This window comes from Podarcis pityusensis, assembly GCF_964106645.2.
Source record: "Podarcis pityusensis genome assembly, chromosome: 2".
Classification (NCBI taxonomy): Eukaryota; Metazoa; Chordata; class Lepidosauria; order Squamata; family Lacertidae; genus Podarcis; species Podarcis pityusensis.
This window is the reverse complement of record NC_138029.1, coordinates 121,118,331-121,143,430: the sequence shown is the minus strand read 5'-3', so window position 1 is coordinate 121,143,430 and position 25,100 is coordinate 121,118,331. Positions and strand designations below refer to the sequence as shown.

At 48.5% G+C, this 25,100-nt stretch overlaps 2 protein-coding genes and 1 long non-coding RNA gene across 8 annotated transcripts in view; 1 reads left to right on the top strand and 2 right to left on the bottom strand.

Moving 5' to 3' along the window:
- Window positions 1-16,327, top strand: part of LOC308470142 — a 38,315-nt gene extending 21,988 nt beyond the window's left edge. Inside the window, exons 1-3 of one of the 5 annotated variants that reach the window (XR_013982187.1) lie at window positions 2,767-3,378; window positions 4,555-4,676; window positions 15,780-16,327. This is a non-coding gene — a long non-coding RNA (uncharacterized lncRNA). The other 4 variants (XR_013982188.1, XR_013982189.1, XR_013982190.1 and 1 more) reach the window with 4 other exon arrangements.
- The window catches only part of LOC308469757 (uncharacterized protein), a 127,900-nt gene that overhangs the window by 96,704 nt on the left and 6,096 nt on the right, over window positions 1-25,100 (bottom strand). The window lies entirely within an intron of this gene.
- LOC308469923 (uncharacterized protein) overlaps window positions 18,701-25,100 on the bottom strand; it is a 29,546-nt gene continuing 23,146 nt past the window's right edge. For both annotated transcript variants that reach the window (XM_080993037.1, XM_080993032.1), the window contains exon 3: window positions 18,701-19,114. The gene's annotated coding sequence lies outside the window, so the exon portion shown is untranslated. The remainder of the gene's footprint in view (window positions 19,115-25,100) is intronic.

Sequence of the window (25,100 nt, the reverse complement as noted above, 5' to 3'; positions counted from 1 at the left end):
TAGAAGATGCATTGATTTTCCAGCCTGTGTCTAGAGTGCTAATAGGTCACTGTTCCAGGATCTGTGTTTCTTCACCTTCATCTGCCTAGGAGGGATTTCAGTTTTATGTCTCCGAAATATCCAGGCAGTGGCCGGTTCCTGATGGGATGTATTTGTGCTGTGTGTTCTCCCCCCAGCTCTCCCCTCCCCTAGAATTTCCCGTAACACCCCCCCACACACACACATTCTGGAAATGTGAAATCCACTATGTAGCTATGTGCAGGTATTTGTTTATCTTCTAATCTGGGAAAGTAAGAAGATGCAACCTCATCCAGCACACATTAAAAAACCCAATTATGTTTTAAATACAATTTTTAGATACATCAGTTTTGCACGGAAGAGCAGTCAAACATTTCAAAATACATATGTGTTAGCGAGACAGTTTCCTTCTTGCATAGTCTATTGAAAGGCAATGTTTCAGAACGGAACTCTGCTGATGAAATACCGAGTTACAGGTAGGTAGCCGTCTTGGTCTGCCATAGTCGAAACAGAAGAATTTTTTTTTTAAAGATTCCTTCCAGTAGCACCTTGTTGTTGTTGTTTAGTCGTTTAGTCGTGTCCGACTCTTCGTGACCCCCTGGACCAGAGCACGCCAGGCACTCCTGTCTTCCACTGCCTCCCGCAGCTTGGTCAAACTCATGTTTGTGGCTTCGAGAACACTGTCCAGCCATCTCGTCCTCTGTCGTCCCCTTCTCCATGTGCCCTCCATCTTTCCCAACATCAGGGTCTTTTCCAGGGAGTCTTCTCTTCTCATGAGGTGGCCAAAGTATTGGAGCCTCAGCTTCATGATCTGTCCTTCCAGTGAGCACTCAGGGCTGATTTCCTTCAGAATGGAGAGGTTTGATCTTCTTGCAGTCCATGGGACTCTCAAGAGTCTCCTCCAGCACCATAATTCAAAAACATCAATTCTTCGGCGATCAGCCTTCTTTATGGTCCAGCTCTCACTTCCATACATCACTACTGGGAAAACCATAGCTTTAACCAGGTGGTGTCTCTGCTTTTTAAGATGTTGTCTAGGTTTGTCATTGCTTTTCTCCCAAGAAGCAGGTGTCTTTGAATTTTGTGGCTGCTGTCACCATCTGCAGCGATCATGGAGCCCAAGAAAGTAAAATCTCTCACTGCCTCCATTTCTTCCCCTTCTATTTGCCAGGAGGTGATGGGACCAGTGGCCATGATCTTCGTTTTTTTGATGTTGAGCTTCAGACCATATTTTGCGCTCTCCTCTTTCACCCTCATTAAAAGGTTATTTAATTCCTCCTCACTTTCTGCCATCAAGGTTGTGTCATCTGCATATCTGAGGAAAAACCCGGAAAAATGGGGGGGGGGACAGTCTCCCCCCCCATTTCCCCCAAAGCCGTTTTTTAGAATTCCATGGGGAAAATGACGAAGAGGAAGAAGAAATGGAAAATGATAGCAGTAGTTGAGAAAGTGAGATAGAATAAACTGCATGTATATGTTGTGTCTTCTGTTGTTGCTTTTAAAGCACTACTCAAAGGGTAGACCTTCCATGGAGCTTAAATATTGAGGTGGACCTTAACTTTATTTGCTGTTGTTGCTAAGGGGCAAATTTCATTATTATTTATGTCGGTGGTTTCTTGCTTTTTTCGTTGCTTTTGAGAGAAAGGGGGGTGGTTACCTGTTTTATTGCAAGCCTAATACTTTTAGATACACTGCGTTTCACGCAATTTGTAAAACTACTCCACACTGAATTCCCCCCCCCCCAATTTTTCAAAAATTTCCTTTCCCCCCGGAAATAACGGGGGGCGCGTGTGTCCCCCCCCCCCATGGCTTCAAAATTTCCGGAAATTTTACATCTCTACTCATGCCGCTTTCATTGCTGCCTTGTTAGAAACTGTCCTCTGGTTCCCCCCATATGTCTGTCGTTCACTAAAATGCTTGCATTTCCCTTGACAAGGTACAATCCCTTCCTGGGAATTCCTGGGCAGAGAGCTGCTGAACCCCAGACCCCAAAAGGAAATCCAACCTCATCCAGCAGGCAATGCTAAAAACTGAATTCTGTTTTAAATGCAGTTTTTAGGATGCGGGTGGCGCTGTGGTCTAAACCACAGAGCCTAGGCCTTGCTGATCAGAAGGTCAGCGGTTTGAATCGCCGCAACGGGTTGAGCTTCCGTTGCTCAGTCCCAGCTCCTGCCAACCTAGCAGTTCAAAAGCACACCAGTGCAAGTAGATAAATAGGTACCACTCCGGCGGGAAGGTAAACGGCGTTTCCATGTGCTGCTCTGGTTTGCCAGAAGCAGCTTCGTCTTGCTGGACACATGACCCTGAAGCTGCCTGTGGACAAACACCGGCTCCCTCAGCTAGTAAAGCGAGATGAGCACCACAACCCCAGAGTCGTCCGCCACTGGACCTAATTGTCAGGGGTCCCTTTAATACATGGTTCTTTCTCTCCCCCTTTAATCCCATACAACAACCCTGTGGGGTAGGCTAGGCTGAGAGGCAGTGACTGGCCCCATGGCCACCCGGTGGGGAATTCAATCCCTGGTCTCCCAAGGCCATAGTCCAGCACTGTAACCACTACACCACACTGCCTCTCACCACTGCCCAAGATGTCCCATCCTTGTCAAAATAGAGATCAGAGTTCCCCAAAGGGAGAGATTTTCTTCCACCTCAGCTGCCTTGGTCTTCCAAGGGTTAAAGATCAAGTGTAGGATTCCTAGAGAGGCAGGAAACTGGAGGTCCTCCAGGGCAAGCGCCCCTCCTCCCTCCTGCCTTGTACATGGTTCTTTTGCAGAAGAGAGGCTGCAGAGGTTGGATGCATGGAAGGAAGCAAGCAGGGAGGCTGGGGCCGGATCCTGCTCCAGCCCACAGCAGCTTAGAGCAGGACCTGAGGTTCCCCCACCACTGGCTCAGCCCCTTTGTGGTCCACGCTCCCTTGGCCAGCCTTTAGCTTGAAGCAGAACCTGGAAAGAATAGGAAAAGAGGCTGCAGGGGACAATCCTTCAGCCATATTGGAGGCTGCTGCCCAAATCCCCAAAGTGCCCCACTTGGGAGATCCTGGGAAGAGCCATAAAGACCCTCCTGGATGAGGACGCCCTCAGCTCACATGCTCAGCGCCAGAGATTCAGGCATTCCTGCTACCAGGAGGCCAAGGGACCTCGAGTTTTGCAGCTGACTCCACCGCCTTTGCAGGGAGTGGCTGGAGCCAGAGCAACACACCGAGGCTCAGATCCTGGACCTGGTATTCCTGGAGCAATTCCTGGCTGTCCTCCCACCGGAGATGGAGAACTGGGTGAAGGATCAGGGAGCGGAGACCAGTTCCCAGGCGGTGGCCCTGGCCAAAGGTTTCCTCCTGAGCGGGCAGAGGAGAAGCAGCAGCAGGTGAGACAGTTTCATCCTGGTAACTCCCAGAGATCCATGGTGGCTGCTGAATTCTGAGGGTGGTGTCTCTTAAAAGGCGAAAGTGGCTCTTGGGTGCAGAAGGTTCTGGGTTTAATTTCCTACATCTTCCGGCAGGGCTAGGAAATCATCCCTTCCTGAAACCTGGAGAGATGCTTCCAGTCTGTGCAGACAGCACGGCTCTAGATGGTCCAATGGTCTGGTTCTGGACTAGGCAGCTTCCTTGGTTCCTATTTAAACAGCTCTTCATTCTGAAGCAAGAGGGCTAGAAACTTGCTTTGCCTTTCACCTGTGCCCTCGATATTATTTGAGCGCAATTTCAGCACCCCTTCACATTTTCCTGTTTTTTTCTGTCTATGCATTATTTCCCTTCACTGTGCCCACCCCCTCCAGGAATGTTCTCTCTCTCCCCCCCTGCTGAGTTGATTCCCCCTCCCCCCATATCTGAGCGAAAGGGATCCATAGGTCATAGAATAAACATCTCCCCCATATTGGTCTCTACAGCCAGAGAAGGCCCTGCAACTCTCCCAACATCTTGACCTGACCCCCAAAGGCACACTCCTCCATGGTCTCCCGAGACAGACAGATGCCAAGATCATCAGAGATTCCTGCATTGCAGCGGGTTGGACTAGATAACCCACAGGGCCCTTCCACTCTATGATTCTATTCACAATATTTTCTTCACCCACAGTCCTCAGAGGCAGCAATACTTTTGAATACCAGTTTCAGGAGAGGAGAGGGCTCTTCTGCACGGATCCTGCCCTCTGGTTCCCTCTGGTTGGCCACTGTGAGAACAGGATGCTGTCCTAGAAGGGCCTCTGACCTGATCAAGCAACTCTTATTAATGTTTATAATAATATAAAAATAGTATCTGAATATAAAATGTTGCTACTTACTAATTTGAACAGAATGGTACATTACCATAAAACACCATCAAAGGGTCCAATGGCATGTATCACTTAGAAATGTTCTTCTTTTCTAGAAACCATTTATACAATAACTTTTTATTTTTTTGGGGGGGGAGGCGTGGAATTAGCAAATGGATCAATTGATTAATCCTTTCCCAAGGGTGTTAATAACAGGATTGTCACATGACATCTTTGTGGCTTTGCAGGGCAAGGGATCCCCACTCATTTCTACAATCTCTGCTTCAACAAGGAATCTGACGGAAGAAGGAAGCGATCCTATATCCACACTGGAGTCTGGCTTGCACTGCGGATGGAAGTTGGAAGGGCAAGACTCAGCCGGGACTAAAGAAGGAGAAGATCCCAAGATCCTGGGTGAGGAGGACCTTCTCAGCTCAGACGCACAGTGTCAGTGTTTCAGGGACCAGTAGGATTTGACAAACGTCAAAACTCCACACTAGGTCCCCGTGCCCCACCCCACCCCCCGCCGATCACCCAAGGAGAGCGTAGTGAACACACCCCACCAAGCTAAGTCTCCTTTGCCTCTAACTTTCTTAGTTTGGATGCTTCCTTTTTTTAAAAAAAATTACATTTTATTTATTTGTTAACATTCTTATATTACATTGGTAAACGTTGTCATATTACATTACAGGATTTACCAGAATATAATTTCCAACATGTACAGTGGTACCTCGGGTTAAGTACTTAATTCGTTCCGGATGTCTGTACTTAACTTGAAACTGTTCTTAACCTGAAGCACCACTTTAGCTAATGGGGCCTCCTGCTGCTGCTGTGCCGCCGCTGCATGATTTCTGTTCTCATCCTGAAGCAAAGTTTTAACCTGAAGCACTATTTCTGGGTTAGCGGAGTCTGTAACCTGAAGCATATGTAACCCGAGGTACAACTATATATATAAATTATATACAAATTTTATATACCTAGAAAGAAAATGAAACAAATAAAAAAAAGAACAAAGAGGGGAAAACAAAAACTAATCCCCCCCAAAAAATCATATACATACCGACACATTAGACTGCCTGTCTTTCCCGTTGTATATTCCTTTTTTTACAAATGAATATTCTCTTATTATTGTATATTTCTTTACATTTTATCTAATACATTCCTATATCAATATGTGCTCTTAGTCTTATTTCTCAACTCAGTCTCACTCCAACGTCAATCAAATGCAAGGATAGATAGCGAACCTTTACTGTATTTTTGAACATACGTTTTATATCTATCCTACTTTTCCATAATTTTTTGTTTTGAATTGCCTCTTAGGGTATTTGTTAACTGCGCCATTTCAGCAACTTCTTGTAGCTTGTCATGCCAGTCCGTTATTGTCGGGGCTTCTTCTTCCTTCCACCCCTTTGCCACCAAAGTCTGAGCTGCGGTCGTTGCGTATAAGAATACCTCCCTAAAGGCCTTCGGGATGTCCCTGTCAACAATGCGTAACAGAAATGCCTCTGGTCTTTTTAAAAAAGTTATTCCAAACATTTTTTTTCAACTCCTCGTAAATTAAGCCCCAGAACACTTTGATCTTCCGACATGTCCACCACATATGATACATGGTTGCCATTACTCCCACCACACCTCCAACAAGTATTCGCTAAATTTTTATACATCTTCGATAGTCTTGAGGGGGTGAGGTACCATCTGTGCTGCATCTTTGACATATTTTCTTTGATGTTATAACACGCCGTAAATTTCACGCCAAATCCTAGTTTGGATGCTTGCTGGCTTTTCAGGACTGGGAACTGTTTGCGAAAGCGGCCACTGATGTCCCTGGAGCAGAGAAGTCTCTATGGGTTCCAGAAACGCCATCTCTTCCTTGTGGTGAAATGAAAATTGCTTCTGTTTTACCTGAGCAGGTAAGGGTGTGAGGCTGGGAATATATCACTTGGGAGCTGAGGAGAGAACAATCTGGGTTCCTCTGCCCGCCTGCCTTTCTGAGTCCTGGCTCCCACCCACGGCGGATACCCATTCATCCAGCTGGGAAACTTCGTCTGAGCAAAAACGGAGAGGCGCCTGTTCCCTTCACAGAACTACAGTTCCCAGAGAGTTTCCCTGGGAAGAAGGGTTGATTCTTAAACCACTCTAGGGATTGTGACTCCTGTGAGTGGAACCAGGGTCTCCCCGAACAATTCTCAGCACAAACTTTTGTTGTTGTTTAGTCGTTTCCGACTCTTCGTGACCCCATGGACCAGAGCACGGCAGGCACTCCTGTCTTCCACTGCCTCCCACCTTTGGTCAGACTCATGTTTGTAGCTTCGAGAACACTGTCCCACCATCTCGTCCTCCGTCGTCCCCTTCTCCTTGTGCCCTCCATCTTTCGCAACATCAGGGTCTTTCCCAGGGAGTCTTCTCTTCTCATGAGGTGGCCAAAGTATTGGAGCCTCAGCTTCACGATCTGTCCTTCCAGTGAGCACTCAGGTCTGATTTCCTTCAGAATTGAGAGGTTTGATCTTCTTGCAGTCCATGGGACTCTCAAGAGTCTCCTCCAGCACCATAATTCAAAAGCATAAGCACAAACTACAACTCCTGTAATTCTTTGGGAAGAATTAAACAGGTGTTGTGAATGGATGCACTGCCTAATGCAGTTAGATGTGGGAGGTAATGTTGAAAATACCTCTTTGGATTCATTTTGGTTTGAAGTTGCTACTCCAATCAGTTTTGGAAAAATCCTTGATATTCGCAGACGTATATTTCTAAAGTATATTCCTGTAGTATTCATAGCTGGGCAACAAAAGGGGCTATGGGATTTAAGGAATCAGAATTGGTTTTTTAAAAAATAGAATATTTATTAAGTTTTCTGTTTTACAATTTAAAATACTCATTTCACATCCTTAAGATATCGGTGACATTCTTCTCTTTCCATGGTTCATCCTGCACATCATAAATCCCAGCATATTTTACAAAAACTAAACCATTCATTATTCCGTTATTGCATCCATCAAAACTTATTTACACTGTTGAATTTGTCTTAATGCTGCCCACGTTTTCAGCTGTACGCAATTATTCCCCATACATTCAATAAACGTTTTCCAATCTCCTTTAAACGTATGTTCTTCTTGTTCTCTTATTCTATATGTTAAGTCTGCAAGTTGTGCATATTCAGTCAACTTAAGTTTCCAATCTTCTTTGGTTGGGACCGGACTAACGAAACACGGGTTGCAGTACTAGCATACGTAAATAACCTTTTTTGACACCTGGGAGTTTCAGTCTGAATTATCCAACAGAAAGGACTATGGTTTGGGGGGGGGGGGAAAGTACCATATTTTTCGCTCTATAACACTCACCAGACCATAACACACACATAGTTTTTAGAGGAGGAAAACAAGAAAAAAAATATTCTAAACGAAACAGTGGATGTATGATTTTTGTGGTTCATGCTGTGGCCACAGACATGTGATCTGACGGTGAGTTTGGGGTAGCCCAATGCAAAAATCCTGAGGATCCATGTGGATCCATGCTTTGTAACCACGTTTTAAGTGGGGAGGGAAGGAAAAGCACTCAAGGGACAAGGAGCACGCGTGGGGTGTGTGGAGAAGGATGCTGCTAATAATGCAGGCGAGGGGTTTAAGGGGAGAAGGAGCACGCGTGGGGTGTGTGGAGAAGGATGCTGCTAATAATGAGGAGAGGGGTATAAGAGGAGAAGGCTCCTTTCCTCTCCTGCTTTGCTCCTTTAAAGCAAGCAGGCTCTGCTTCTCTCCCTCCTCCCAGCTTGCTGAAAAACTTTGCTGCTATTTAGCGAGCTGAGTGGGGAGGAGAGAGGGACAGAGAGCCTGCTTGCTTTAAAGGAGCCTCTCCTCTCCCGCTTTGCTCCTTTAAAGCAAGCAGGCTCTCTGTCCCTCAGCGGCTCTTCTCCCGCTTTGCTGTTTCAAAGCGAGCCACGGGGGAGGGAAGGAAGGGAAACCATGGATCCTCTGCTCACAACTGCAGCAGATCCCCCCCCCGCCATTCGTAGGCATTCGCTCCATAACAATATACTTTTACAAGTCCACCACATATGAAAGTCCACCTCTTGCTTAGATGTATAAGACCGAATTAGTGCTGGAGATGCATAGAATCAGAACTGTAGACTTGGAAGGGACCCCAAGGTCATCTAGTCCAACCCCCTACAATCCTGGAAGAATAAATACCCACTGTCTATTAAGCAGTGGTCTGAGCACCTCACTGCTTTGGCTACATACTAACACATTTTATATAGGCGTAAATTTTGTGTGGATACCTGTTTACACATCTGTAAGACTTGTATTAACTTACAGGTTTTATTTAAGATCTATACAGAAGATCGCGAGATGCGGGTGGTGCTGTGGGTTAAACCACAGAGCCTAGGGCTTGCCGATCAGAAGGTCGGCAGTTCGAATCCCTGCGATGGGGTGAGCTCCCATTTCTCGGTCCCAGCTCCTGCCCACCTTGAGGAGATTTCACCCCTCCCATATCCAAGAATCTCCTGAGATCTCTGCTGATTCTCCAGAGAGGAGGGGCAGTGTTCTGCTCTCTACTTATTCTACTCCAGCACCAAGTCAGTCAGTCAGTCAGTGTGTTGGAGAGAGAGAGACGGAGTGTTAGAGATCGTGTGTATAGATAAGGTTGCTGCTAAGAGCAGCTGCAGACACTCAGTGCAGTTCAGCATTCTTTATGCTTAGACCTCATTAAGCTCTGTATATAGTTGTATAATAGTTGTAGATAGATAGAATAAAGAAGTTATTCTACAGAGCTGCTCTCCAAGTCGTTTATACTCTGCTAGACTCTGCTAGACTCTGCTGTGCGACGACTGTCTTCTTGTGGGAGTGAATCCGGTGCTCACAACTCTAAGCTGTGAGTCCACAGCACTTTGACCTGTTCCTGTCCAGAAGGTGGTCTCTGGAAGTGCTACCCAGCTCGCCTAGCCCAGTCGGGGCTGAAGTGCATGAGTCCAGTTGGTGGTGCTGGCTCAAGGGCGATGCTGACACACCTAGCAGTTCGAAAGCACGTCAAAGTGCAAGTAGATAAATAGGTATCGCTCCGGCGGGAAGGTCAACGGTATTTCCATGCGCTGCTCTGGTTCGCCAGAAGCGGCTTAGTCATGCTGGCCACATAACCTGGAAGCTGTACGCCGGCTCCCTCGGCCAATAAAGCAAGATGAGCGCCGCAACCCCAGAGTCAGCCACGGCTGGACCTAATGGTCAGGGGTCCCTTTACCTTTTTTTTTTTTTTTTTTTTGATAGAAATTTTTATTGGCTTTTCACCTTTTATAAAGACAAATACACACAAAAAAGACAAAGACAAAAACATGTATAGTTTCAGAAAATCCCACTTTCTTAACCTTGTTCCCAGACTTCCCCCCACCCCCCTTCATGCATCCCACTTCCCAAAATTGTGTCAGCAAATTGGTATTTCTCTTCTTAATCATCTTAAAATTTATAAATACAAATAAAATAAATTTTCCTAAGTTGGACTCAAATTCTCTTCCATTGATTTCCCAATTTGTCTTAAATAAAAATCATATTAACCAAACCCAAAAGTCTTGAGTGTTTTTAGAATTCTATTCTTCCCTCCCTCCCATCCCCGGTTTTCGTCCCTTCCCAATACATGTCCAAAATATCAGTTCTCAGCCTGGGTTCCTCACGTCCGAGGCTTTCAAGTCTCTTTCCGTCCCTCTCCGCCGGTCTTGTTGGTAATCCTTTATGTCGGCCCTCGAATCTCGAAAGAATTCTGTCACCATCCAACCATTTTCTCTTCTCACCAGAACATTTGAAAGCAACTGCTGGAAAATTTCCACAAAATCTGCATCTTCAAAATCAAAATCAAAGTGGAGGCCCCCCTCATATTTCTTTATTTTAAGTTCCTGTATTCCATAAGCTCCCGGGGCTTCCTCCTTCATCTTTTGCATCTTTCGCAGATTTGTGGTAGATGTAATCCAAAGGTCTCCTTGTTTATATTCCACAGATGCCAACTCCTGGTTGGTGCTTTCCAACTTTACTTTCTCTTCTTCTTGTTTAGTCTCTTCCACTTCTTTAGTTATCATTTCCAATGCGGCTGTGGATTCTTTCTCATCCAGGTCCTCAATACATTCAGCAGAGCTGCTTATTCCAGAAGTCAAGGTCATAAATTGTTTATTCATAGTTAAACTCTGCTCTTGTAAGATTCCCACCAAATGAAACATTCTTTCGATTTCCACCAGTAACTTTCCATCCACAGCCATTGTAATTTCACAGACTTCCCCCTAGAGGGAATCTGGTTACTTGGTAATCTCTCCAACAATCCTCCAACTTATTGTTATTACTTTGTTTCCAACAATTTTAACTCAATTGTAACTCATTTTAAACCAGAGGGATCTTAAATAGCAATTTTTCCACTTAAACTGTCCGTTTGACAGCTTTGACAGCTGTCAAACTCCGCACCTCTTCCACAAGCTCAAAGGCAGGACGCTCCCGGGCCCGGGAGGGGGGGGGGTTGTTTACCACAGAAAGAGATCTTTCGACACTCCACTCTCCAGCTCAAAGTTACTTTTTACCAAATCTTGGAAGTTAATGTCTTTTTCAACTCACCCCACAAAGGGTAGACACTCCAGCTTAGATCTTATTTCGTTGCTTTAGATCGTCTGCAAGAAGGGGGGGTGCGGACTCCCTTTTAGTACACCCCCCAGTCGTCTCAAATTCACAGGATAATTTTCATAAAATCCAATTTCCTTTTACTCACGGGTTATTCTTTTCAGTCCGAATTTCAAGGAAGGGAATCAGCGCTCTCCAGTCATGGCTCGCGGCTGCGCTCAACCAAGGTAGCGATCGACTCTCAGCACCACGCCACCCTCCGTATCCTCTCCGCAGCCTTTAAAAAGGCTCTTCGAGAATCGGGGGGGGCGCTTAAGGTGCCCGCCGAGTCTAGTCCGCAGGCTTCAGCGCCTGCGGTTTTTGGGGGTCCCCGCGTCGCCGGCGCGGCAAGACCCGTCCTCAGTTGAGCCGATTCCCTCCGCAACTCGGAGGGAATCCGCCATTTCCAGATCGCGCCAACCCGGAAGTCCAGGGGTCCCTTTACCTTTACCTTACAGAAGATCTCTAGGTTCACAATGTGAATTGATGATTGCTGTTATTGTTTTCGATGTCTTTCTTTCTTCTTTAATGTACTTACTATTTCTTCCCTCTTTTTTCTTTGCCATGTTGAATGTGCTAAGAAAAATAAATCAATAATAATAAGGCGTGACAGGGAGATGTTCGCTTCTCCCCCAGGATCTGGTGACCTTCCAGGAGGTGGCTGTGCATTTCACAGAGGAAGAGTGGGCCCTGCTGGATCAGGACCAAAGGTCTCTTCACAGGGAAGTCATGGAGGAAAATTGCTGGATCGTTGCTCCTCTGGGTTAGGCGCCCTTTTTATTGTGCTTGGCTTTCTTAGTAGTGGTGCCCTCCCTGTGGAACGCCCTCCCATCAGATGTCAAGGAAATAAGCAGCTATCCTATTTTTAGAAGACATCTGAAGGCAGCCCTGTTTAGGGAAGTTTTTAATATTTAAATGCTGTATTGTTTTTAAACAGTTTGCAAGTTCTAACAAATTATTGGAGCTTTCATTTCTGTACTCTTACCCCATGGCATCACACACACACACCACACCGAGTTTTCCTCACTAAGTCAGCTGCCTTCTGGATTCCCAGAATCTTTCTAAATCACAGTAGGTGGTGATGTCAGAGGCTGCTTCCTTCCTTCTGAGTGTTGGGCTAGGACCTGGGAGACCAGGGTTCAAATCCCCACCACCACCACCACTTGGCAATAAGTTTTATTAAACATTTTGACAGCCGCTGCTTTCCCATCCCTGATTGGCTAAACAGATTCTGAATATTCTAAGGCAGGCACCCCCAAACGTGGCCCTCCAGTTGTTTTGGGACTACAACTCCCATCATCCCTAGCTAACAGGACCAGTGGTCAGGGATGATGGGAATTGTAGTTCCAAAACACCTGGAGGGCCAAGTTTGGGGGTGCATGTTTTAAGGTCACCCAATGGGCTTCGTAGTCAGAAGAACAGTCCTGGTCTCCATGGTCACAGTCTTGCATAGCACCAGTTCTAGTTGATGGGACTCATTTAAAGCATATCCCAGGCAAATGAGGATTCCCGCAAAGCAGAGGTTGGATGGCCATCTGTCCTGGATGCTTTAGCTGGGATTCCTGCATTGCGGAGGGTTGGACTAGATGAACCTGGGGTCCCTTCCAACTCTACAATGCTATGATTAATCCTGGGAACAGTAGTTTGTTAAAGCTACTGCAAATAATAATGCAGTTATCTCAGCAAGTGTAAAATTATTAGCAAGTCGTTGTAATTTTTATAAATGCATTCCAATTATCATTAAACTTATACAAACACAACCTGCCTCTAGAGGCCATCTGTTTCTATGTTGCCAGCATTGTCATGTCTTCCCTCCATTGATCAAAAGGGGGTCATGGTATTATATTTCCAATATACTGTACCGCGTTGCATTACAGTTTCATTCATTTATTTTTTTCTATTTGTTCCCCCCCCCCTTTTTTCTTTGCTCCCACTTTTTTTTCCTCACTGAAAGCTTTCGATAAAATATAAACATTTTAAAAGGGGCTACTCTTCTTCTTCTCCTTTGGCGATCTCTTGTCGCTGAGTAAGATTGTCTTCCAAGAACACGGTCTTAACAGTGAGTCCGTAAGTGACTGTGGAGGCCAATTCTGGATCCACACGTCCTTCCACAGTGGGGACATTGGTTTCTGGGCAGGAGTTGATCACAGTGAGGGTTTGCCAAGCGTCCCTTCCTCTTAGCATGTTTCTCCCTTTCGTCCTGAGTTTGAGCGTCTTCAAAGCCCATGACACCTTCGGTAAAGGCTGTTCTCCAATTGGAGCGCTCGCAGGCCAGTGTTGCCCAGTTGTTTATACTACTGCAAATAGTAGCTGTGTGAAGGGGGAACTACAATTCCCATTATTCTTTGTGGGAAGTCACGTGCTTTAAATGCCTGTTGGATTACCTTTAAGTGTAGGTAGGCAAACTAAGGCCTGGGGGCCAGATCAGGCCCAATCGCCTTCTAGATGCGGCCCACGGACAGTCCAGGAATCAGCGTGTTTTCACATGAGTAGAATGTGTCCTTTTATTTAAAATGCATCTCTGGGTTACTTGTGGGGCATAGGAATTCATTCATATATTTTTTTCAAAATATAGTCCGGCCCCCCCACAAGGTCTGAGGGACAGTGGACTGGCCCCCTGCTGAAAAGGTTTGCTGACCTCTGCCTTTAAGTATGTTGTGAAAAGCTGCTCCGTAACAGCTAACTGTGTGCCTTCATGGATTTCGGGTTCCCGTTTTCATTCTTGCCGCTGCAGTCACATACATAAATAAATTTCTGTACAGTTTGAGTAGTTCTGTTCCTACAATTCCCAAAAGGGAATTCCCAAAACGCTCCCCAGTGTTTCAGACAAGAACTCTCTCCTATCCCTACTTGGATAATATGTGGTGGAATTGTAAGGTAGTAAAAGGATTTTGGAAAATGATATATAACGAGTTGAAAAAAATGTTTAAAATAACCTTTGCTAAAAAACAACCACCCTGAAGCTTTCCTTTTAGGAATTCTAGGAGCTGAAATCCCAAGGGAGCAGAAAGGACTATGTATGCCAGCGGTTCTCAGCCTGTGGGTCCCCAGATGTTGTTGGACTACAACTCCCATCATCCCTGAGCTCTGGCCTTGCTAGCTAGGGGTGATGGGAGTTGTAGTTCAACATCTGGGAACCCACAGGTTGAGAAAGGCTGACGTATGCGACCACGACTGCGCAGATGTTATTGGCCTGGAGATGGAAAGATAAAGTTCCTACCAGTGAAGAATGGCAGATGAAGTTACAGTGATGCATCGGGTTACATACGCTTCAGGTTAAAGACTCTGCTAACCCAGAAATAGTGCTTCAGGTTAAGAACTTTGCTTCAGGATGAGAACAGAAATCGTGCTGTGGTGGCGCGGCGGCAGCAGGAGGCCCCATTAGCTAAAGTGGTGCTTCAGGTTAAGAACAGTTTCAGGTTAAGTACAGACCTCCGGAATGAATTAAGTACTTAACCTGAGGTACCACTGGATTATGCTGAAATGGCTAAAATGACTGGAAGAGTCAGAAATCAGGAAGGCCAAAATTTTATTAAGGAATGTGGAAAATTTATAACCCATCTTAAATTAGATCATCGTAAAGAGTTAAAATCATTAGTAGGATTGGAATATCATTTGTAGTTTAAGGGTGAACTCTGGACACAATGGAGATGTAAAAAATTTGGATCATCATAAAAGATGCGGGAGGAAATGAATAATAACAGGACCCGCAAAGGGGAGGATGGAAGTCCAGGAGATTCCTTGGAATCTTGTTTTTATGATTTATGTTTGATATATCTATAAAAAATTAATATGAAAAACCAAATAATTTAAAAAAAAACAAGAGAAGATGCTCTAGCCTCCAACCCAATCAGCGCCTCAGGGTGTGAAGAAGGGTTAGTGAGGGGTGTGTGGCCAGGATACAGTTCCAAGAGCCAGATAAAGCCCAGGGGGCTGTATTTGGGTCCCGGGCCTGAGGTTACCTACCCCTGCCACAGAGAAACAGAAATACAAGCTTTTGCTCCCAGAAAAGAACACAGAGACACCAAGCGTAGTCACAACCTGATCTATAATGCAGGATCGTATGAGCTAACAGAGCTGGATTCCTGGTGTTGTTTTCATAGAATAGAACCATAGAGTTGGAAGACACCACAAGGGCCATCGAGTCCAACCCCCTGCCAAGCAGGAAACACCATCAGAGCACTCCTGACATATGGTTGTCAAGCCTCTGCTTAAAGACCTCCAAAGAAGGAGACTCCACCACACTCCTTGGCAGCAAATTCCACTGTCGAACTGCTCTTACTGTCAGGAAGTTCTTCCTAATGTTTAGGTGGAATCTTCTTTCTTGTAGTTTGGATCCATTGCTCCGTGTCTGCTTCTCTGGAGCAGCAGAAAACAACCTTTCTCCCTCCTCTATGTGACATCCTTTTATATATTTGAACATGGCTATCATATCACCCCTTAACCTCCTCTTCTCCAGGCTAAACATGCCCAGCTCCCTTAGCCGTTCCTCATAAGGCATCGCTTCCAGGCCTTTGACCATTTTGGTTGCCCTCCTCTGGACACGTTCCAGTTTGTCAGTGTCCTTCTTGAACTGTGGCGCCCAGAACTGGACACAGTACTCCAGGCGAGGTCTGACCAGAGCAGAATACAGTGGCACTATTACTTCCCTTGATCTAGATGCTATACTCCTATTGATGCAGCCCAGAATTGCATTGGCTTTTTTAGCTGCCGCGTCACACTGCTGGCTCATGTCAAGTTTGTGGTCAACCAAGACTCCTAGATCCTTTTCACATGTACTGCTCTCAAGCCAGGTGTCCCCCATCTTGTATTTGTGCCTCTCATTTTTTTTGCCCAAGTGCAATACTTTACATTTCTCCCTGTTAAAATTCATCTTTTTTTGTTTTGGCACTACCCACAGGGACCGTGGTGATGTTTTGAAAGGAGGAATAGAGAATCTGCACCTCCTAGTCCGGGATGCTGTTGGACTACAATGCCCATGATTGACAGATGGTATCTAACTTTGAGTAGACTACAGAGCCGTAGCTAGGTGATATTGCACCCCTGGCAGAACCATCCAGATTGCACCTCCCGCCACAGACAAATTAGCTCTTCTTTCCACCTCTCCTCCAACTCTTGGTATGAGCTTTCGCGTCTGTTTCAATTCCATTGGCTTCCTCAACTCTCTGTGGAATGAGCGATAGCATCCAACTCCTGAGATGAGGAAGCTGACCACCATTTTGCTTTACCTCAAGGCTGTATCCAACCAAGATACACTCAGAATGAACCCACTGCAATTAATGGACCTAAGCTTAACCAATTGGCATTCAATATTTATTGATGTTTCTAATTATGATTTACGTATATTTTGCTGGGTTTATCCTTACATAGTGTACTCCACGTTATTATATTTTTTAATGAAAGTGCATATTACAAATTTGTAAAAATAAATTCAAAGAGCAGAACTAACATTGCATTCAGCCCTTAAGCTTTTTAAAAATGATGATTAAGCAGTTTCTTAATAACTCTTGTAACTCGCTCTACGTGGGGCTGCCCTTGAGACCGACCCAGAAACTCCAGCGGGTGCAGAATGCCGCGGTGAGACTCCTTACGGGGTCCTCACTGCGAGATCACATTCACCCGGTGCTATACCAGCTCCACTGGCTCCCGGTGGGGTACAGGATCAGGTTTAAGGTCTGGTTTTAACCTTTAAAGCCCTATACGGCCTAGGACCCTCGTACCTATGGGACCGCCTCTCCTGGTATGTCCCAGAGGAACTTGGGGTCTTCAAACAAAAACATCCTGAAGGTCCCAGGCCACAGAGAGGTTAGGCTGGCCTCAACTAGAGCCAGGGCTTTTTCAGCTGTGGCTCCAATCTGGTGAAACACTCTGTCACAAGAGACTAGGGCCCTGCGGGACTTGACATCTGTCCGCAGGGCCTGCAAGACAGAGCTATTCCACCAGGCCTTTGGTCAGGGCACAGCCTAATGGTTGCCATCAATTTGATTTGAATTAATTTTATAATGAAATGATTTTAGAATGTTGTACTATTTTATTGTTGTTAGCCACCCTGAGCCCGGCTTCGGCTGGGGAGGGCGGGATATAAAATTTATTATTATTAATTTCTAAATTAAAGGAAATGTCAGTGGGTATCCTTAAAAAAATCAAGTGAGAAGAAAGGTTTTATTTTGTTTTGGACATTTTTAAACTTTCTAGGATGGCTTTCCAAACAAGAATAACCACAAAACAGCAAAAAGCACGACTTTACACACAGACAGGAGCAATAAAACATCTCCAAAATGCCAGAGATTTTAAGAACTCTCTCTATAAAATTACAAAAAGTTGAGATAGAAAAGCATAGCTTTTTTTCACTCTGCAGGAGAAAGGATCAGAGCTCTGATGAAAGATCTTTCCACAAAAATAGCATTTAGAAAGGTTATCCCACACCTGAATTTGAAGAGCTTAATTCCAAAAGGGGCTTAAGTCAATTGCGACCATAAATTTATTTCTGACTAGGTCCTTTCTGAGTGCAAACACTCAAGGCTTGCTAACACAGTAACTTAGGCCCAAAATTTATACAAGATTCCACCCCACCCCCCCATCCCGTATTGGTGGGACTCACGGCAACATCAACAGGCCAAAACTGGATTTTGGGGGGGTCAAAATTAAGTCCCTTTTGGAATGAAGCTCTTCGTTTGTTCATGAGTAGTTATGAAGTTCGTTGTACACTAACAAAATTGGGCATCACCCATGTGAGTTCTCTGATGTGAAGAAAGGTCCCAACTTTGATAGAAGCTCTCTGGTTTGTATCCAACCAAGGCTACATTCACACCATATCTCCGATTTACTATGATGCGGCTTTATACAGGCAAGGCTTCCCCCAAAGAATTCTGGAGGTGCCGTTTATTAAGGGTGCTGAGAGTTATTAGGAGACCCCCTGTTCCCCTCACAGAGCTACAATTCTCATGAGTGTTTTAACATGCCAGCTCCCATAATTCTGTGAGGGAAGCCATAATTGTTTAACGTGGCACCATAATGTGTCAAATGAATGGTGTGAATCGTAGAGTTGGAAGGGACCCCGAGGGTCATCTAGCCCAACCCCCTGCAATGCAGGGATCTCAACTAGAGCATCCATCACAGATGGCCACCCAACCTCTGCTTAAAAACCTCCAAGGAAGGAGAGTCCACAACCTCCTGAGGGAGACTTTTCCACTGTCCAACAGTCAGAAAGTTCTTCCTGATGTTTAGTCAGAATCTCCTTTATTGGAGGTTGAAGCCATGAGTTCAAGTCCTACCCTCCAGAGCAGGACAAAACAAGCTTGCTCCCTATTCTATGTAACAGCCTGTGGCGATCACACAGGGTCCCTGGACGTTTAACTGTCTATTGATCCCTGTGCCACCACTGTGCTCGCTTCCCCACTGCCACCAACCAGTTAAAGGTAAAGGTACCCCTGCCCATACGGGCCAGTCTTGACAGACTCTAGGGTTGTGCGCCCATCTCACTCAAGAGGCCGGGGGCCAGCACTGTCTGCAGACACTTCCGGGTCACGTGGCCAGCGTGACAAAGCTGCATCTAGCGAGCCAGCGCGCCGTTTACCTTCCTGCTAGTAAGCGGTCCCTATTTATCTACTTGCACCCGGGGGTGCTTTCGAACTGCTAGGTTGGCAGGAGCTGGGACTGAACAACGGGAGCACACCCCGCCGCGGGGATTCGAACCGCCGACCTTTCGATCGGCAAGCCCTAGGCGCTGAGGCTTTTACCCACAGCGCCACCCCCATCCCTACCCAGTTACTCTCTGGTAAAACACTGAGTCCAGACAGTTGTTAAAAAGTGAACAACAAAAAAAAAGAAAGTTTATTTTACAAACATTAACAAGTTTATGGTTTCTCAGATAATATCCCTGTCAGTATCTTAACTTTAGTTTCCTTACTGGCCTATACCTTCCTAATACCTTCTGACTGATTATCTCAACTGTTTGACTGACTCCTCTTAACGAATTCTCTCATTCTCTCACTAGCCCAACCCACAGACTTATCTTCTCTGTCTCTTCTAAGTCCAGACTGTCTTCTCAAAAACTCTAACTCTAACCCCTAAAAAACCCTCTGTGCTTAAACCTTATACACAGTTAACTCTGCCCCCTGCGTTCCTATTGGTTAGTCATTTTACAATTAGTTAACCCTTTTCCTATGAACCCAGTATGATGTCACACACAGAGGAGGGCAAACGCCACACAGCCCTTCAGATCTTTGAAGATGGCTGTCAGGGGTTCAGGAGCAGAGGCAAGGGCAAGGGAGGAAACAGAGAGCGAGGGGGAGGAGGCAGAAGAAAAGATGAGTGATGACGACGACCCGAGATCTCCGAGTCTTTCCAGTGAATCAGAAGATTCACAGAAAGGAGCACCAGTGGCCAGGGCAAGGGGGGAGCCTAGGGGGACACCCCAGGGAGATAGAGCCAGAGGGGACTCAGAGGGGAGCAGTTGGAAATCGGGACCAGCGTCACCGCCAGAGAGCAGGGAAGAGGAAGGGCGCCAGGGGTCAAGCGCTGGCAGCTCACAACAGGGGGGAGGGCACGAGTCAGGAGTGGCCACACCTCCATCGGGGAGCGAAGAAACGGTCAGACGGAAGGTGGAAGGTTGGGCGCGCGCACCAAGTTCAAATGCACAGGAAGGTGGTGCAGTAGGCAGCCCGGAAAGGGAGCCAGGTCCTAAAGCCCGCCGAAAGGAGGGAGAAGAGTCAGGGGGGTCAGCGTCAGAGGAATCCCGGAAGGAAGAGACCCCGGGGGGCAGAGGGACCCAGAGAAGAACAGTCAGGCGGAAAAGGTGGAGCAAGGCTAGGATATTAAGTTGGTGTACAAAGGGCGGAGACTCAGATGGAGCTTCGCCGATCTAACCATTAGACGTAGGGTTGCACGCAGCAGCTTGAGAATGGAAACTGTAACTCAATAAAGACTTTTATTTAATGATCGCTGGCTAGCGTGATCCTCGGTGAGCTAGGATCTGGAAGCAACTCTGACAGTAAGCTCCATCTCTAAATTGTGGGCATCTACGTCCTCGCGGAGAGGAGAGAAAGCGGGTGCCTACTAGCGAGCTCACGAACGGCAGACAACATGACGGCCGAACAGCAGATAGTGGAACTCAGAGAAGCAGTGACACGACTGAATGCCGAGGCTCTTGCATCCAGGAAGAGAGAGGAGGACGCAGCTGCCGCCTACAGGGATCTCCAGGTCAGGTTGGAAGTGCTTACGAAGCAAGGGCAACTGACACCCAAACCGGAGGGGATTGGGTTGGGGAGACGAACAGGCGGTCTGGTCTCTCACTTCGATGGGAATTTGCAACAGTACCCCAACTTTAGAGCAGATGTAATGTGTGCACTGCAACTGCTGAACAAAGACTTTAGAGATGAGCAAGAGAAAGTGGGATTCATCATGTCCCATTTGCATGGAGATGCTAAAGCATGGCTGCGCAATTTGTGGAGAGATAAGGATCCGGCGCTCCAAAATGCGGATGCCTTTATTAAAGCGATGGATGGGTGCTTTTTATCAAGCATTGACGTGGATCTTGCTCGGCAGGAGATACATGGACTGAAGCAAGGGAGGGCCAGCGTAAGGCAGTACCATGCCCGCTTTTTCGCTTTGGTCAGTGCCCTGGAATGGGACAGAGATTCGGCTCCTGTAAGAGACCTGTTTTGGGAGGGATTGCACGGCTCGGTTAAAGATGAAATTGCGAGGGGGGAGAGACCCCGGACCACGCAGGAGATCGTTCAGAGGGCGCTGGCGGTGGGGGTGCGGCTGGAAGGACGTCCGTGGAGCAGGGACGAAGGGCGTGGAGGGCGCGAACCAGCCAGGGGCTCCTCCTTCCTTCCCAGAGAAGCAGCGCGTGCGCAATCCACGCCTCCGCCAGGAGGAGGAGCGGAACCTATGGAGGTTGGAGGTGCAAGGGCTCAGTCAGCAGCCAGAGCCCTAGCACCGGCAGCAGTGAAAGCGAAGCCTCCTAGAGGGAACAGGAAGTGTTACATCTGCGATGATCCACAGCATATGGCGAAAGAGTGTCCCCAGAGGCTCCACAAGCACACTGCAGCCTCAGCAATGGTAACTGCAGCAACGCAGCAAGGACAACCACAGCAGGGAAACGAAGGAGTCTGGTTGGAAGAAGAGGCACTGGGGCCCAGCCAGACGTGTCAGTGAAGCAGTCCCCAGAGATTTTACAGCCCATGGACCCCCTCCCGCCCAAACCGGTAGTGAAGCTCACCGCGTCGCTCCAGCTGCCCAATGGAATCACCATGGACGTGCCAATCACCATTGACTCCGGAAGCAATGCGGACTTTATAGGGCAGGACTTTGTCGACCGGCACGCTATACAGTTGCTGCCTGCCACGCTGCCCCTGCAGGTTGTCACGGTGGATGGCAGGGAGCTGCTAGGGGGGCAAGTGGTGAAGCAGACGCCACCAATGGTGATGCGACTTGGGAATCACAGGGAAATCATCAGCTTCAATGTCACTCAACTATCGGACACGCCCATTGTATTGGGCATGAGTTGGCTGGACAAGCACAGCCCGACGCTGGCTTGGTACCAGAGGCAGCTGACCTTCGGCTCTTCCTTTTGCGCTGAACACTGCATCGTGCCCAGGCAGGAAGGAGGGGAAGAGGAGTCACAGCTGCAGCTAGGCACGCTGCAAGCGGTTCCCCACAAGTACGCGGAATTTTTGGAGGTTTTCTGCGAGAAGGAGGCAGACAGGCTACCCCCCCACAGACCATATGACTGCAAAATTGACCTGCTGCCGGGGGCGGCGCTGCCCAAAGGGAAGCTGTATTCCATGTCTGAGGACGAACTGCAGGAACTCAAAGAGTTCATAGATCATAATTTGGAGCGCGGTTTCATCCGAGAGTCCAAGGCAGCGGGGGGCAGTCCGGTATTCTTTGTTAAGAAGTGGGACACGCCCCAAAAAAGACTTGTAGTGGACTTTCGCATCTTGAACAGTGTGACCAAGCCATCGGACTTCCCCATGCCCCGAATCGACGACCTCCTCGCAAAGGTACGGAAGGGCAGAGTGTTCACCAAGTTGGACCTGCGAGGGGCATACAACCTCATTCGCATGCGGGAAGGAGATGAGTGGAAGACAGCCATGTTCACGCCCCTGGGCACCTACGAATATAGAGTTATGCCTTTTGGATTGCAAAATGGCTCCCACGTTTTTCAAGCTTTCATGCATCACGTGTTGGCGGGGCTCCTCTACAAGACGTGCGTCTGTTTCTTGGATGACATCCTGATCTTTTCGGAATCGCAGCAGGAGCATGACAGACACGTCAAGGAAGTGCTGAGCAGGCTACAGCAACATAGGCTTTACGCCAAGCTGGAGAAGTGCCAATTCGACGTGACGGAGGTGGATTTCCTGGGCTACAAGTTGTCTGATAAAGGGCTCGCCATGGACAGCGCCAAGGTCCGAGCAGTGTTGGATTGGAAAAGCCCACGCAACCGGAAGGAGGTCCAACGGTTTGTCGGCTTCGCGAACTTCTATCGCAAGTTTATCAAAGGCTTTGCGATGCAGACAGCGGCCATCACGGACACGCTCAGCTCCAAGAAAAAGAAGTTCATCTGGACAGAGCAGGCGGAGCAGTCCTTTCAGGCACTCAAGCGTCTCTTCGCGTCGGAAGAGCAGCTGCTTCATGTCAACCCCAGCAGGCCGATGAGGGTGGAGACAGACGCTTCAGACAGAGCCGTGGGAGCAGTCCTGCTGCAGAAAGACCCGCAGGGGGTTTGGAGGCCGGGAGCGTTTTACTCAAGGAAGCTCAGCAAGTCCGAACAGAACTACACCATCTGGGACAGGGAGTTGCTGGCCATTCATGCAGCGTTCAAAGCGTGGAGGCACTTCCTGATCGGCGCCAAGCACACGGTGCAGGTCTGCACGGACCACAAGAATCTAGAGCACTGGCGCACGGCACAGTTCCTGAACCAGAGGCAGATACGTTGGGCTGAGTTCTTTGCGAATTTCGACTTCCGAATAGAGTATGTCCCGGGGGACACCAACATCATGGCGGATGCTCTCTCCCGTAAGCCACAGTATCTGGAGGAGGCAACGCCAGCGGCCGCCATGCACATCTTCGCACCGACAGTGTGGGCGTGCGCGGCGGCAACAGTTGACCTGGATGCGGTGCGACGAGCGTTGCAGGATGACTCCTTCGCGCAAGCAAAGATGGCAGAGGTGCACAGGGGCACGGCAGCGACCGACGAGTTCCAGCTGCGAGATGGTTTGCTCATCCGTAAAGGGGCCATCTACGTGCCGGGAGACGAACTTCGCGCCAAGGTACTGCAGCAGCTGCACGACGCGCCCACTGCCGGGCACTTTGGCAAGGAGAAGACGGTGGAATTAGTAGCCAGAGACTTCTGGTGGCCCGGAATGAGAGGGGAAGTCGCGGACTACGTGGCGAGGTGTGACACCTGCCAGAGGGCCAAACCAGTGCACAGACCGCCGGCCGGACTGCTGGAACCGCTGCAAACTCCGTTCGAACCATGGGAGAGAGTGGCCCTGGACTTTGTCACGGATCTGCCCAGCTCGAGGGGCAAGACGGCTGTGCTGGTGGTGGTGGACTTGTTCTCCAAGATGGCACATTTCATTCCGTGTGCGAAGGTGGCCACGGCGGAACAAACCGCCAAACTGTTCATAGACCACGTGTTCAAGGTTCACGGTCTGCCGCGGTCTATTCTGTCCGACCAAGGGCGACAGTTCATCTCGAACTTCTGGCAGAGGCTGATGGGCTTCCTGAACGTCAAGATCAACCTGGCGTCGGCTAGACACCCGCAGACCAACGGGCAAGCGGAGCGGGTCAATGCCATCATGCAGCAGTACCTGAGATGTTATGCGAATCAACAGCCTGCGACGTGGGTGGATTACCTGCCTCTCGCCGAGTTCGCCTACAACAACACGAAGCACGTGTCCACGGGGGTCACGGCGTTCTTCGCCAACAACGGGAGGCACCCCAGAACCTTCCCGGGACTGGAAAGAATGGGGGAGGGGGAGCCGCAGACAGCAGATGCGTTCGCGTCGGAGTTGCAGGAGGTCCACGATCAGCTGCGGCGGCACCTGGAGCTGGCTAAACACGCATACAAGGTACAAGCGGACAAACACAGAAGGGTTGGCGAAGAGATCCATGTGGGAGACTGGGTCTGGTTAGCAGCCCACGCAGTGCCGGCCAGGTCGTTGGCGAAGAAGAAACTAGGGCATAAACAACTGGGGCCCTACCAAGTCGAAGAACAGGTCAACCCGGTGGCTTTCAGGCTGGCTCTTCCGGAGGGTTCCAGAATGCATCCGGTGTTCCACAGATCGGTGCTCACTCCCTACAAGGCACCTCACAGGTTTCAGGAACCAGGAACAGCACCGGGTCCGCTCCGAGAGAGAACCGGGCAAGGGGGAGTGGCACAGGAGGAGCGCATCAACGAAGTCACGGAGATTTTGGACTCCAGATGGGGGGAAGAGGGGGTAGAATACCTTCTCGCCAAGGAGGGCACCCCGGCCAGTGCCAACAGCTGGGTGCCGGGCTACGCTTTAGACGAACCTCTGCTCAAAGAAGAGTTTCATGCCCTCTTCCCACATAGGCCAATGCCAGCAGACTTTTTCGACGACTGGCTTTTCACGCCCACGCTTTCAGCCAGCACGTTCCGGGGGTTCGACTCGGACGAGGAACCGACACGAGACGCCCGTTCCCCGGAGGGGTCACCCTCGGGATCTGCTTCAGAACCCTCGTATTGGTGGGATGATCGACCAGAGGAGCAGTTCCGCAGAAGGTGGCTGGAGGGTCCAGGACGAGCAACGTCTCCAGAAGGCAACGAGGGAGAGACGGACATGGACGTTTTCGGGGACGACCCGGGTTTCGAGCACGGCGGCACAGAGATGGAAGCGGAGGTGACCGTCGTCAACGAGAGCAGGGAGGAAGAACCGGAAGACTTCGGATGGCGGCCCGACACGGGAAGCGAACTGTATCCGACATTCGTCCCCCTGACACAGCAGCACCCAGATCCCGCACCGGAAGGAGGGGAGGGGGGAAGAGGGGGCTTCGAGGGGGGGATGGATGTCAGGGGTTCAGGAGCAGAGGCAAGGGCAAGGGAGGAAACAGAGAGCGAGGGGGAGGAGGCAGAAGAAAAGATGAGTGATGACGACGACCCGAGATCTCCGAGTCTTTCCAGTGAATCAGAAGATTCACAGAAAGGAGCACCAGTGGCCAGGGCAAGGGGGGAGCCTAGGGGGACACC